We start from the raw sequence: 13,022 nt of genomic DNA on the forward strand, positions 1-13,022 counted from the left end.
ACGATCTCGTAAGGGCAGACCGCCAATTGAAGGTGCGCGAGATAGCTGAGACAGTAGGCATATCAAAAGACCACGTGGGTCATATCCTGCATAAAAGTTTGGGCATGAGAAAGCTGTCGGCGCGATGGGTGCCGCGTTTGCTCACTCCGGACAACGAGCGCAACCGTGAGACCACTTCAGAGCAGTGTTTGACGCTGTTGAAGCGCAGTCCGAAGGAGTCTCTGCGTCGTTTCGTGACAATCGACGAAACATGGGTCCACTGGTACACACCAGAGACCAAGGAATAGTCGAAACAGTGGATTTCACCCGGCGAACGTGCTCCGAAGTAGGCGTAGGCTCTCCTATCGGCCGGAAAGGTGATTGCCACCGTTTTCTGGCATTCACAATTTGTGATTTACATCGACTACCTGGAGAAAAGCAAAACGGTCACAGGGCTGTACTATGCCGAATTATTGGGCCGATTCGACACCGAATTGCAGAAAACACGGCCCCATTTGGTGAAGAAAAAAATGCTCTTCCACCATGAAAACGCACCGGCTCACACCTCCGCCCTCGCTACGACCAAGTTGGTCGAATTTGGCTACGAACTGCTGCCCCATCCACCGTATTCTTCAAATTTTGCCCCGTGCGACTTATTTTTGTTTCCAAACTTAAAAAAAGTCACTCGCCGGGCAGAAATTTGAGTCGAATGAGGAGGTCATCATCGCCACAGAAGCCGACTTTGCAGACCTCGAGAAAACGTATTTTTTCAGATGGGTTAAAGAAGTTGGAGCGTCATTGGGTCCAGTGTATCGAACTAAAAGGAGACTATATTGAAAAATGAATCACCACGTTTTCCAAAATTTTCGTTTTTCTTTTGCAGGCTAAGTACTTATCGGACCACCCTCGTATAAACATTTTTGATCCTGGATCGTGGGGACGAGGGACAGAGGGAATCGAACACAACACGAAGCTTCGTGTTTGTCTCATCTGCCTCTACGCTACAAGGTTGGGCAGTGCCAACTCGTCAAGTGATGGGCTCCGTGTGCCCAGTTCCAAGCTGCTCGAGATGGCTCCGCTCGTTTTAGTGTTGAGCCGAAATTGTGTCGTTAAGCAATATAGACAAACTACCGTATCCCCTCTCGTTTTGAGTGCATGCGGTCATATGGGCGTTTAATATATACCTATATTATAAGGTTCAAGCTGCTTGAGAGCTTCGAGGCTCTCGATACGATTGTCTATGTGGATGCGCGTTCTGTCCGCCTAACGCCCCATGCGCCTCGGCGCTTTAAGCATTGGGCGCGTTAAGTTAGTGAGCTCCAGACTCCGGACATCTGCGCTCGAGCGCGCGGGTTCGGCGTAGCTTAACGGCGCACTTTGGTACCGAGGCGCCATCTGACGCCTATTTTGTTAACGTTTCCGGTTCCGGCTTTCCGGCGCGCGTAAACATGGCTCCCGTCTCATCGAAACTATGTCGAAACGTCGAAAAAGTATTTCTTCGACGACGACTTCGATGAAATAAGTGCGCGGAGACGCGGCAACAGCAAGAGCTTGTATTTGTGCAGCACGCTGTTGGTGCGGCGATTAAAAGGTACGCCGAACGCCTTCGAATGCCCAAAAGCCTTAAAGAATGAAGGCTGAATGGCCGAATTCATTGGCTCGCCTGATCCTGAAATTGCGGTAAGGTATACATGAAGAACTTCGACAAGCATTTGAAGGATGTATGCATACCTTTCTACACCAGCACCATGCTTTTTTATTTTTGTATTTTCCACGATGACGGAACGATTGCACGAGCTGCCAAGCGATCGCCGTCGAAGTCTCCACGCATCCAAGCAGGCGAGACTTGCGCGTCCGAGGGAGTCCCTGAAGGCTTAGGCGCAAGCACGAACGACGCCGAGAGATCCGAGCACTACATGGTAGCGAAAAACGAGCAGCTCCTACCCACGACCGGGCCTACCTCGGTGCCGTTCCTGGCTAGGCCGGAGCCTTTCGGCTGCGGGGTTCAGTTTGTGCGGTCGCGGTCGGCGAGGTTTGGCGAGGCGAGCGTGGTGGCGTCCTCGGAGCGTTCGGAAGCGAACTCGCTCGCCAGGGATTGCGCACACCCGACGCCTCTGGTCCAAAGTGGCCCGGCGGCCCGGCCCGGAGCCGAAAACGCTTGGGTTTTGATGTTTCTTCCGTCTCGTGTGAGACCTAGGGTGCCTCAATGTCCGCTTCTGAACTAAAAATAAAAATAAAGGTGTGGGACAAAATGGCCAGATGTCTCCACCCTAAGCAAAGCGCACATAAAGGCACCCTAGTGAGACCATCGCGTAAAACCACCGCGAGTAAGCGCGAGACTGGCCGCGAGAGCGGAAACGCCGTCATCTCACCGGAAACCGACCTGTTCGTGCTCTGGCGCACCACCTCCGAGGGCAGAGCTCGCGGAGCGCGCTCCGCCACCGTGCACCGGAAGTGAGACGATGTCGTTTAGTTTAGCTCGAGTGCACTCTGACCGCTGGAGCGCGCTCGAGCGCGTTAACTTAACGCGCCCATTGAGATCTGCGTGTGTTTAATGCGTTAGCCTCGGAACGCTTGTTTTGACGAAAACCCACTGGCGTCCTTCGTTTGTCAGTTGTCCCATGCGACGCTCCCATAGGTCCGAAGCGCTGACGTCAGTACGCGTCAACCTGTTCCTCTCATCCCGGCGCTGACAAACTGACAGACACCGCTGGGTTTTCGTGAAAACGAGCCCTTTCGATTTCGGCAAAGTCTCGCGCACAGCTGGCGCGGAAACAGAGAGGGGGAGCTTATATGCATAAACGTAAAAGAAGCTTAAATGGCACCGTTTGCGAACGTTCTACATTTTCCCATTGTTTGTCCAGTGGGGTCAATAGCCTCCGTAGGGTTAGCGCACACAGCAGCTTCGCCGCTGCGTGAATGATTCCTTGCGTATTTATAGCCTTTTTTTTCGCATCGGTAAAATGGTACGGCCTGTACCTAGGCGCCGGTGCGCAGGAAGATTTCATGAAACCATCGTCTTTTTGTTTTAATGTGTATTTTATTTTAAGAGCAGGCTTCTGGGAGGCACGGGTGCGAGCACAGGGCTGTCAAACGAAGCTTTCTTGCTCGGGGTCGTGGAAGACGAATTGTTTCGCTTAATTGCGCGATTTCGCGCATTTGGCTTTGGTAAAGCACAACTGGTGATGTCTTTAGCAAAACTCTGTTCCGACGTTCTCCTACAGCTTCATGCTGGTGCTGCTAGCTTGCTGTTAATTTAGGGTGCGGTCACAATAGCGTCGGAAAAAAGACCTCCATGAATTCTGCATTAGTCTGTGTGCCCGATAAGCGTCTGTACAAATCGACACAAGGACGACCGAATCCCGCCGTAAAAAAATGAAGTCGCTCGTAGGAAGAGGCCCACGTGCCGCCGCTAAGAAACAGAGGGCGCCGGTTGTTCGCGCCGTCCCTCGGGAATGTGGCGGCGGGGCCCTGCTGCGTCATCGGGGCCTGCGAAACACGTGGCACAGTAACGCGATCCGCGTCCTCCCGAGCCGGGGCCCCCCGACGGCGCGCCTCTCTCGGGGGCCGGACCCTTCCGAGAAACGCGCCGTGGCTTCCTGCTTTTCGAATAAAAGGGAGACATTCAGCAGCGACACCCCCACGGCCTGGAATCCTCGGCCGCGTGTCGCCGCCGACTTCCTCCGCCCGGTCCCCGTTGAGCCTCTCATCGCCGCACAGCTCCGCTAAACTCCGTTTCACCTTACGCTGGACCGCAGCGGATGCTACGTGCTATTCGAGCCAACCCAGCACCGTGTACTAGTGTCACGTGACTACGGGTTCCAGCGTTCGTTGCGGCGCATTTCCCGAATGTCGCTTGCAGGACGGTCGCGTGTCATATGATTGACTCCGCTGGCTCGTAGCGTCCGATGCGGTCCATCACAAGGTGAAAGGGAGGATAGAAAGCGTCGGATCGTGGCGCAGTGAATACGAGGAGAGAGGAGGCATTCTCGAAAAAAATTAGGCAGTTTGTAATAATGAAATGGCGGGGGGACTACAGCCGGGACGGGCGTGGAAAAAGGCCCTCGGCGCCGCCACTGCAGCGGACGATCTTGCTTCCTGGAAAGAAAATCTCGCGTGTTCTTGCAGACGCGTAGAGAGTGAGGGCACCTGCCTGTTCCTGTCTTGGTTCGTTGCTGCCGTGGCTCGTCTTTTAATTACGGGACTGGGGAAGAGGCGGCTCGCGCATGTGTGCATGGGCGAATGAGGGGCGCCGCGTGCACGTTCGAGGCCCGAAGGAAAAGGCACGCTTCGGTGTTCGGTCGAGTTTGCTCTGCGTTGTTGTTGTTGTCGGAAGGCCCGTGCCCCAGGGCGCTCGCGAGGCGGGAATGGGGCAGGGGGCATCCTTACTCGACCAATTTCGGCTAGTTCCTCTCTCTCTGGGTTAGTCGGTCCGTGCCAATCCGTTTGACCGTCGCGACCCCCCCTCTTCATTATCGTAATTACACGGTTTCTCGGCTTTACCGTTCTGTCTTTCTCTCTCGCCCCTTGAACCCGGAGGGAACCAGGTTAAAACAGAAGGTAAAGAAGGGGCCAACACGAAGAAACACGCAAAGAGGCGGCATGAGTACCGGCGAGGACGAGAACAGGCGGAGAGAGAGAAACACGAGCGGCGGTGCGTGTATGTAGTTTGGAAGAGCGCATTCATTTTGGGAAAACGCCGTTTTTCCCGCGTCCGGCCCGCCTTTTTTGAAGCGGTCCGGTAAGCGAGCGAAAGCCTACCGGGGACGGTGGGCAACGCATACGTGTCTGGGAAGAATTATGGAGTGCCGCAAATGGTTGCGTTAGGGTGAGGGAGCTCCGGGACCGGCTTCAGGGAAAGGTTCCGGACACCTCGCTCGGTTAGTTAGTTCCCCTCTCCTGCTGCATACGGTCTCTCCGCACGAGGAGCCCGCCCGGGAATGTTTCTCTTCGCCGCCAGAAAAAACAACAAAAAGAAACACAAGGAAGCGAAACTGGTGGGGGTGAAGATTCCTCGGGGAAAGAAGGAGAGTGATGTAGAACCTTTTCCGAGAAAATTACGACTTTCTTTACACTTTTTTTAACCTATTTATTTACTTTTTTTCGGCGGAATGTAAACGAGCACGAATATTTGGACGATAGGTGATTGGTTTTGTGGATGCGTCCGAGAATCCGCTTGTTTGCCAATAAGCGGTGGTGCGCCACTTCCTATTGCACGCTGCGGTGATGTTGTGCGCAGCAGCATACGCGAGCAGTTGTTCCGATGACCGTTAGCGAGACCGTTCAGCATTAGCCTTGGTTTTGGTGTCTTCCGAGAAGGCGTTGCGCGAGCCTTTATCCAGTATGTGGCACCGCTTTGTCCGCACTTGCATGGTTCTGCAGCTGCCTCGTGCGTGACCGCGCGCTGTACCGAACGAGACCACTTGCCAGGGAGCACCGTCTGGACCGTGTTTTCTTCCGTTGTGGCGGATGGTCAGCTTTTGCCGTCGGTCGGCAAGACCATCCGACACCTCCTCGCGAGTGCGAGAGAAATTATAACTGATCAATAACCGCCGACTGTTCTCTGCCTCGTTCTCCATGGTGGCTTCACTTCTGTTTCGAAAACATAGAAGGGAATAAGTAATTTTCGTTAAGTTCCACGCTACCGTCACTGATAGTTGTCGTGTTATTGTATAATTTAGCTCGTTACTCTTTAATTATTTTCGCGTGTTCCCGTTGGTTTGTTTGTTTCCTCAAAGTTAATAATCGACGCATCAGGCGATTGTTTTGTTTCCATCGTAATCTACGGTCGCGATTGTGTGCCAAAACTTCGTTGTTCTTGACTCGCATTCACGCTCGCCGTTTCGTTTGACTGCATGAACTCAACGCAAGCGTCAGGAAGAGCTAAAGCCGCTTCGTACTCGCAGTTCGGTTTCCTCCGTCGGCCACGGTGTTGCGTTCATTCCCTTCGGGGACGGCGCTCGCCCTGGGGAATGACGAACCCACGGGCGCTGTCATTGCCGTCAGCAATTCGTTAGAGGAGTGGCGAGGAGCCGACGTTCCGCATGGGTCCCGCGAGCCTTTTCATTGGGCGCCGCGCGTACACCCCCGCGCGGACATAGCGCGACGTCCTTCATGCATGCACCCGAGCTGCCGTCATGCATTTGCGAGCGGACCGAACAACGCCGCCGCCTGTTTCCATCTTTTCGCGCCTTCAGTTCTGGAAGGCCGCTCGAACCATTGAACCGAGCCGTGTTTGCTCTAGATCCTAACCCGAGACCTCGCTAAATTGCCGCTCCACGCTCAGCTGGTAAGTATACAGTCCGGCCGGATTCGGGTGTTTGCCTTGTCGGCGTGCCGAGTGTTCTGTCCGGCCTTCTCCACGCCTGGCTGGACATTCCGGAGTGCAGCGCTGCGGGGAAGATGTGTCCGCGGACAGCTTCCGGCGCTCGCTCCGGCGGCAAACGCTCGGGAACGTTTCGTCGCGGCTTCGTTTTTCTTCTTTTTTTCGAGTGCAGTTGGAGAGTATCATTGCAGTCCGGAACGCGGGTCAGACCGTGTATGTAAGTAGCGGGCAAACCATTTGAAACGGGGAGGGTCGGGCGCATTATCTCTTTTTCCGTTTAAGCTAATCACAGGTTTGGTCGGAGTCTTCAGTCCGACGTTTCGCTCTTCCTCTGCCACGTTTGAGAAGATTCAGTTCGCGTTTAAACTGTGCCTCGTCTGCTCTGTTTTTTTGTTTTTTTCATAATGGGGTTTGATTGGTGGATGCGTTTTTTCGTGTCCTTGCTCTTCGCGCTTAGCATTTAAAGTAATATAACAAAGGACGTATGCGGAGTAAAGAGCAGAATCAAAGTGCGTTCTGTGCGTGTCCGCCATCCATTATGCCCGGCGGGCGGTTGGAACGGAGGCGGAGAACCGATTGTTTGCTCACTTGTTGCTACTCGAGAACGAGCAGTGCAGCTTCCGTGAAAGTGGCGCTTGCTTCTTGGCATCGGGACTAATGACTGGGGAGACTCCAGAAACCTGTAGTTTTGTTCGGGAACCGCGCAAGGAATACGCTACGTTAATCTTTGCCCCGACTCTCTGCCCGTGCTGTCTTCCAGTCTCATCGACCCCACCTCAGTTTTGGGATCGATTGCGTCTGCGCTTGTACGACCCGTTAGTATGGATACCTACCATTGTGAATAACTAACACTCTGCTACACACGCCCCCTCTATCTATGACGTGTGAAAGCTTAGACATGTGGATACGACCGTGCCTGCTACGGTATACACATACGTTGGCAATTCGCAACCTCACGAATTAACCGGGACTTTTCTTTAAGCCGGGGTTACACTGCTTCAACATCATACGCAAGACAGTCTGCAAATAGATTCGAACGCGATTCACTGCGAGATCCGTGCTTCGAATGCCGCACGGCAATGAGTTCAAGGAGCAACTTGGGCAGGCGGCATTCGAACGACGGATACAGCTGGTGACTCGTGTTTAAAGTCTGTCTTTTGTACGACGTACGAGCAGCGTGACCCCGGCCTTAGGGCGTTCGGATGAGATGGACCGGCCTGATTGTATCGTTTCTTTATGTTATCGTCTGTCTCTGTACATATATGGGACAGGGTAAGCAAAGGCCACAGCCTCCGTCTCCTTAAAGAGATTTCTATAGAGTATTCCTCACCAATTCGCCCTCGAAGTCGCCATTAAGAATGCTTAAATGGTGATCTAGCCGAGCAGAAATTAAGCAGAAATTAAGATTACAGTTTATTCCGAGGTATAAGGTAGCCTTGCGCTCTTTACGATACATAGCAAAGTTTCGATCGCGTTGCTGACAACAGGCACACATAAATTTGTATAAAATATTCTATTCCAAGGGAGAAGTGTGCAAGCGACCGTACGACCGTGTATTAAATTTTTTTTTTTTTAATTATTAGTTGACTCGAAACGCGTCGCGAAAAGGTCATTGGTGGGTTGGTTGCTGCGAAAAATTAACGTATAGTTTCTAATTGCGCTCGCTGAACGTCACGCGAAGCACTTCGGGGATCAGAGAGAGACGATTTCCGCGCTCGCTGTCTTCCAAGTTCCGAGACATCGTAGAGTTCCCGGGGCGTGCTCCTGGTCGTAGTCCGGGGTCGGTCCAAGGGACGCGGTGAATGAACCCGGACAGCCGCAGCCGTCGGCTCGGCCCGGACAGGCTTCCTCCGCAGTGCCTCGATATCGGTCCACGGCGTTTCGATTAAAGAGCCCGCCACGTGTGGCGGCTGCAAACGAGGCCGGCGTTAAGTTGCAGATTAGGCTCTTCGGTCGTCCAATATCGGGTGAAAAATGCCACTCCCTGATGGCATTGCGCAACGCGTGGAATTAACCGGCCCACCTTCGGTGTTGGCCTTTTCGTTTTGCTTTCATTTCCTCGTACGCATTTTTACCGGGAGGCCTTGCGCCCTGTCTGCTCGCGTGCCCGTCACTCTTTACGGGCGTCGCGGTTTGGACACTCGAACGACTCGTACATCGTCCGCATGCTATGTTTGTTCGCCGCCTCCGTCGATTTACCACTCGACGTCCGACCTGGCCGCAAGGAGGCCCGAGCCTTAATGCGCCCGCTCGCAGCGGGCCCGGTGCGCGGCAGTCGCACTGGGCGCAGCGAGCAGCAGGGCCGTCACCGATAAGGTCGGCTGCCGTACGTGCCCGGCCAGGTCCGTGACACGGCGTCGTCTTCTTCTTTTCCTGGGCGATCGGTATGCCGGGGGAAGCGGCCATTTTTGGGGCAGGCAAAATGAAGTGTCCCTTGCGAAAGAGCGCGCGATAAAGCGGCGGCTGGCAGGGATTGGGGTCGCCGGTCCCCTGCACGGGGCCCCCGCTCTTGAGGGAGACGCAGGATCATAATCGGACCGGCCGATTTCTATTCGCCGTCGCCGCTCGTCCGACTCCGCCGCCGAGGGGGCCTCCGGGCGAACGCCCTGGGACCTGACCGACTCGTTCCTTCTCGCGCCTTGATTTGTAGCGGGGCCCGTCGCTAAAATATGGACCTCTCGCTCCGACCGAGGTACCGCTGCGATCGCGTCGGCGCCGCAACTCGGTCCGTCCGAGCGGTTGTCTGCGCGCTTGCCCGCGACGGAGAACGAGCTCGTTCGGTTGAGTGGATATGCGGTATCAGCCCCGGTTACGCGGGCACGTCGCACGCTCTCCGGGTGCGGTGGTTTATGATACGAGTGCCCATATGTAAGCGCCGCTCGCGACGATGTTTTGAATAGGGAATTAGCTCGTCGGGCACTCTCGCGCAATGTGGAGCCGCGCACGACGCATCTAGGGCGTGAGGCGCGGGCGCGTTTAAATAATCTCGTTTGGTATACCGACGGGGGCGACGACCACGCGTTGCCTTCGGCACCAACGGTACGTCGTTCCGAGGCAGGAATCACGGCGCGCGTGAAGGACCGATGTGCCGCCGATAGCGCCTCGTCTGGAAGTCGGCCATCCGAGACGCGGTGCGGCGGTATTACAGACGGCACGCGTACTTTGTGTTTCTCCTCCATCTTGATGCACGCTCCGGTCGCCTAGACACTGCACGGTGAATGGGCCATGTACTTACGGCGCCTTTCGACGGCGGCTATTGCGGACTTAAAGTCCGTTTTTATCGCTTCAAACGCCCTCGCGGGTTCCCTCGGTGAATGCCATTGTCTTGTGCCGAGTCCATTGTTCGTCGATCGACGGCGTACTTTGCTTAAGCTGTGGAGCCGCCGCACTCGCGCGCGTAGTGGTGTGTGTGCTAGCGTATGGCGCTCGGTAAGACCCGGCTTGAGGTGTCTGTCGCATTACCGAGCATCGAAACCGAAAAAAAAAGAAAATCCGGAGAGTATTTTTTTTTTATGCTTGACCCGCAGGAAAGCTAACCGATCAATGAAATGCTCACGCCCAATTATTTATTAAATGCGTTAGCATTTATTGTCCTGGTGCATGCAGCCGTCCTTGGTTTGGACAGTCGTGGTATGGTTTGGACTGGACGGGAGTGAACTGGTTTCCTGAAACCGCGGCGCTTTGCGCGGCTTCCGCCGTGCTCTTTCGCTCCGTTCGTTCGTTTGTTACGTCGTCCACTTTCCCTCTTACAAGAGGGAAAGACCCTGGCGCAAGCGGGAGAGAGATTAAGCTGGTCCTGGCTGCATCCGAAACCGCCAACACCCGGGAGGACGAACTGGCTCTTCGAACTCAAAAGTAGGCAGACCGTTGCGAGGTTGTATTTCCCATCTCTGGCTGAGTCGGAACCCCTCCGCTAAATCCTAACGTATTTCAATCAATCAATCAATCAATCAATCAATCAATCAATCAATCAATCAATCAATCAATCAATCAATCAATCAATCAATCAATCAATCAATCAATCAATCAATCAATCAATCAATCAATCAATCAATCAATCAATCAATCAATCAATCAATCAATCAATTTATTTTTCTTTCACAGGAAATAAGAAGGTAGCTTTCACAGGAAGGAAGTTGGATTTGGTTGAGAATTAGCGTAACGACAACGGCAATTTCAACGTTTTCTTTCTTTTTTTTTCTTTTTGTAAGGATGGTGGGTTGGTGTTACACGGTTTCATGTTCTTAAGACTGTGGAAACAAAATATTTTTTTTTCTAATTTCGATGAATTGAGATACACTACATGGATTCAAATGTGCGTCTGTGTTGATAATATTTTGAGGAATGTTGAAAATTTATTAAGCCAGACACGTTGAGATACAAACCTTACCTAAATCTTAGTGTTTTTAAGGAAAAGCTGTATCTTTCGATGCTATTAACATGTTTAGTGAGCGATGCGATGGACTATGATTTTAAATGTCTTACTGGGTTGAATACGACGAATGGGGAAGGAACTTTAAGAGCACCCGATGTAATTTTTTTTATTTTATCCGTTGATAAAGAAGGCTAGGAATAAGACACGCGTGGTCGGGTACTCATATATACCTTCGTACTTGGTGTGCGATTGAGGGTAGACACCTGCGATGGTCGGATGAGTCAGATTTTATTATTCCATAATTTATGGCGTGCACAAGTTTTTGCCACTTTTTTGTCGTAGTCATTTCTTTCTCGAAAATTCGATGTTAGTATATTGATTTAACATACTACACGTTTATGTGTTATCAAAGCTCTTCACAATAAATTATTTTTAAAGTTCTATTTTACTATTGTGGATATTGCTCGAGAGCGGTCAATTTACATTAAAAGGAAATTGATAGGAAAAGAACAGTAAAAAATCAATTCTATTGTCCGAAGGAGAATACAATTGATTAACTATACTATGAGAGGTCAACTAGATTGGCTCTTTTACCTTCCTCTTTTGTCTTAGTCATTTGGAAACACTAGCATCGTCAACAAGAACGGTGTTTCAGCGTGCAGTGGGGTCATCTGAGTTTCGGGGCCACAATTCCCTGTCGTTCACACTCATCAGAGAATTAGTCCCTGTTTCCGTCAAGAATTTAGGGAGCTTACTTCCCCTATGTACCTTTCCCGTGATCATCTCTCGAGTGATCATCTCTCCAGCGAGCATTTCTCCGGTGAGCAATTCTCCGGTGAGCATTTCTCCGGTGGGCGTTCTTTCGACCCGTCACCTGCAGGGCTATACATATAGTTTATACGGAACGTCACTTTTCCTATTCCCGCCCGCCGGCCGCCATTAGGGAATTGTAGTAGACCGTTTCCGCCGCCCGCTAAGCACCCGGATAGCGCTCCGTAATCCGCCACAAGACCTTGAACTATGCAGACAAGGCTGGCGGCGCGCATGCGCAGCTGCGGCGTTTTCTTCGGGGATACCGTAGCGGAGGAGAAAAACGATCTGCCAGGTACTGAGAAGCAGACGCAGAGGCCGCTCGTGCTCTGCTCGCATAGCTACGGCGTGTGTATCGTGCGTATATCTTACAGCGTTCACATGCGTGACTACAACCACCAAGTTTCCTTCCCAAATAAAGGATCACTGAACTGAACATTTTACCTCCAAATATTAAAAAAATGCAATATACAAACCGGTACTCGTAAAGAGCGGAGGTTTGTCACCGCGTTGTTAGCCCAGACGCTGGGTGGGCACCATGTCGTGGTTCGTATCGTCCATGAGAGTTGAAGGTTGGCCTCACATTAAATGCCTGTAGCTGAGGCATTGAAAGTCTAGCATCTGAGCTCTACCTACTCGCGCCACTGTCGAACTATTGTCACGAATGGCAAACGATGAGGCTAAGAATAACTGAAGAAACTAAACTTTTAATGGGGGGAACTTGTGCCCAAAACAAAATAGAATTAAGTTAGCGTCGCCGGCGTCGATGTCGGCGAAAGGGCAGGATCGAACGCTGGTGCGAGACTGACTCCGCTCGCCATGCGGAGACCCTTATCTACCCTCGACGGTTTCTAGAACATTCGGCGTAGAATTTTCGGAACGTAGAACATTCGGAACTCGATCAGACGAGAATGTTTTCGAACTTACGAAAACGCCGAGTTGAAAGAATAAATAAAAAGACATTCCTCTGACTGGAATCGATTCTAGACCATCCGCGCGACAATCAGTCGCGCGAATGCTCTGCTCGCATCGCTACGCGGAGTTTCGGGCCACAATTCCGTCTCGTCCCGTATAACCGGACGAGAGGGAATGGTGGCCCGAAAGAGAGGGAATTGTGGTTTATAGGGGACGTCCCGTATAAACTATATGTATAGCCCTGCAGGTGACGGGTCGAAAGAACGCCCACCGGAGTCACTCAAGCGCGGTAACCGTTCGGCCACGCACGCGCTCGCTTGGCGACGCTCGTCGCAATATCAACACAAGTGGTCGACGAACACCAAAAAAGCTCGGTGACAAAGGCAAGCAAAGAGAGCAGCAGCCGCTGTTCGTAATCGTGGGAGGTTCCCTGCAGCGCAACACTATCCAGACACTGTAAAGCCGCCTTGGCCGCTGTGGCAAAGCTCGCGGAGTACAAACGTAAGGTTTCAACTACCCGTGTATTACGGATGACATGTATTTCTTACCGGTAATCAAGCAACGACCAGAGACACGGGTGTTGTGGAGGTTCTTTAAATCCTTCCGGTGTATGGGAGC

The sequence above is a fragment of the Ixodes scapularis genome, unplaced genomic scaffold, assembly GCF_016920785.2.
Source record: "Ixodes scapularis isolate PalLabHiFi unplaced genomic scaffold, ASM1692078v2 PGA_scaffold0__279_contigs__length_252992795, whole genome shotgun sequence".
NCBI classification, from domain to species: Eukaryota; Metazoa; Arthropoda; class Arachnida; order Ixodida; family Ixodidae; genus Ixodes; species Ixodes scapularis.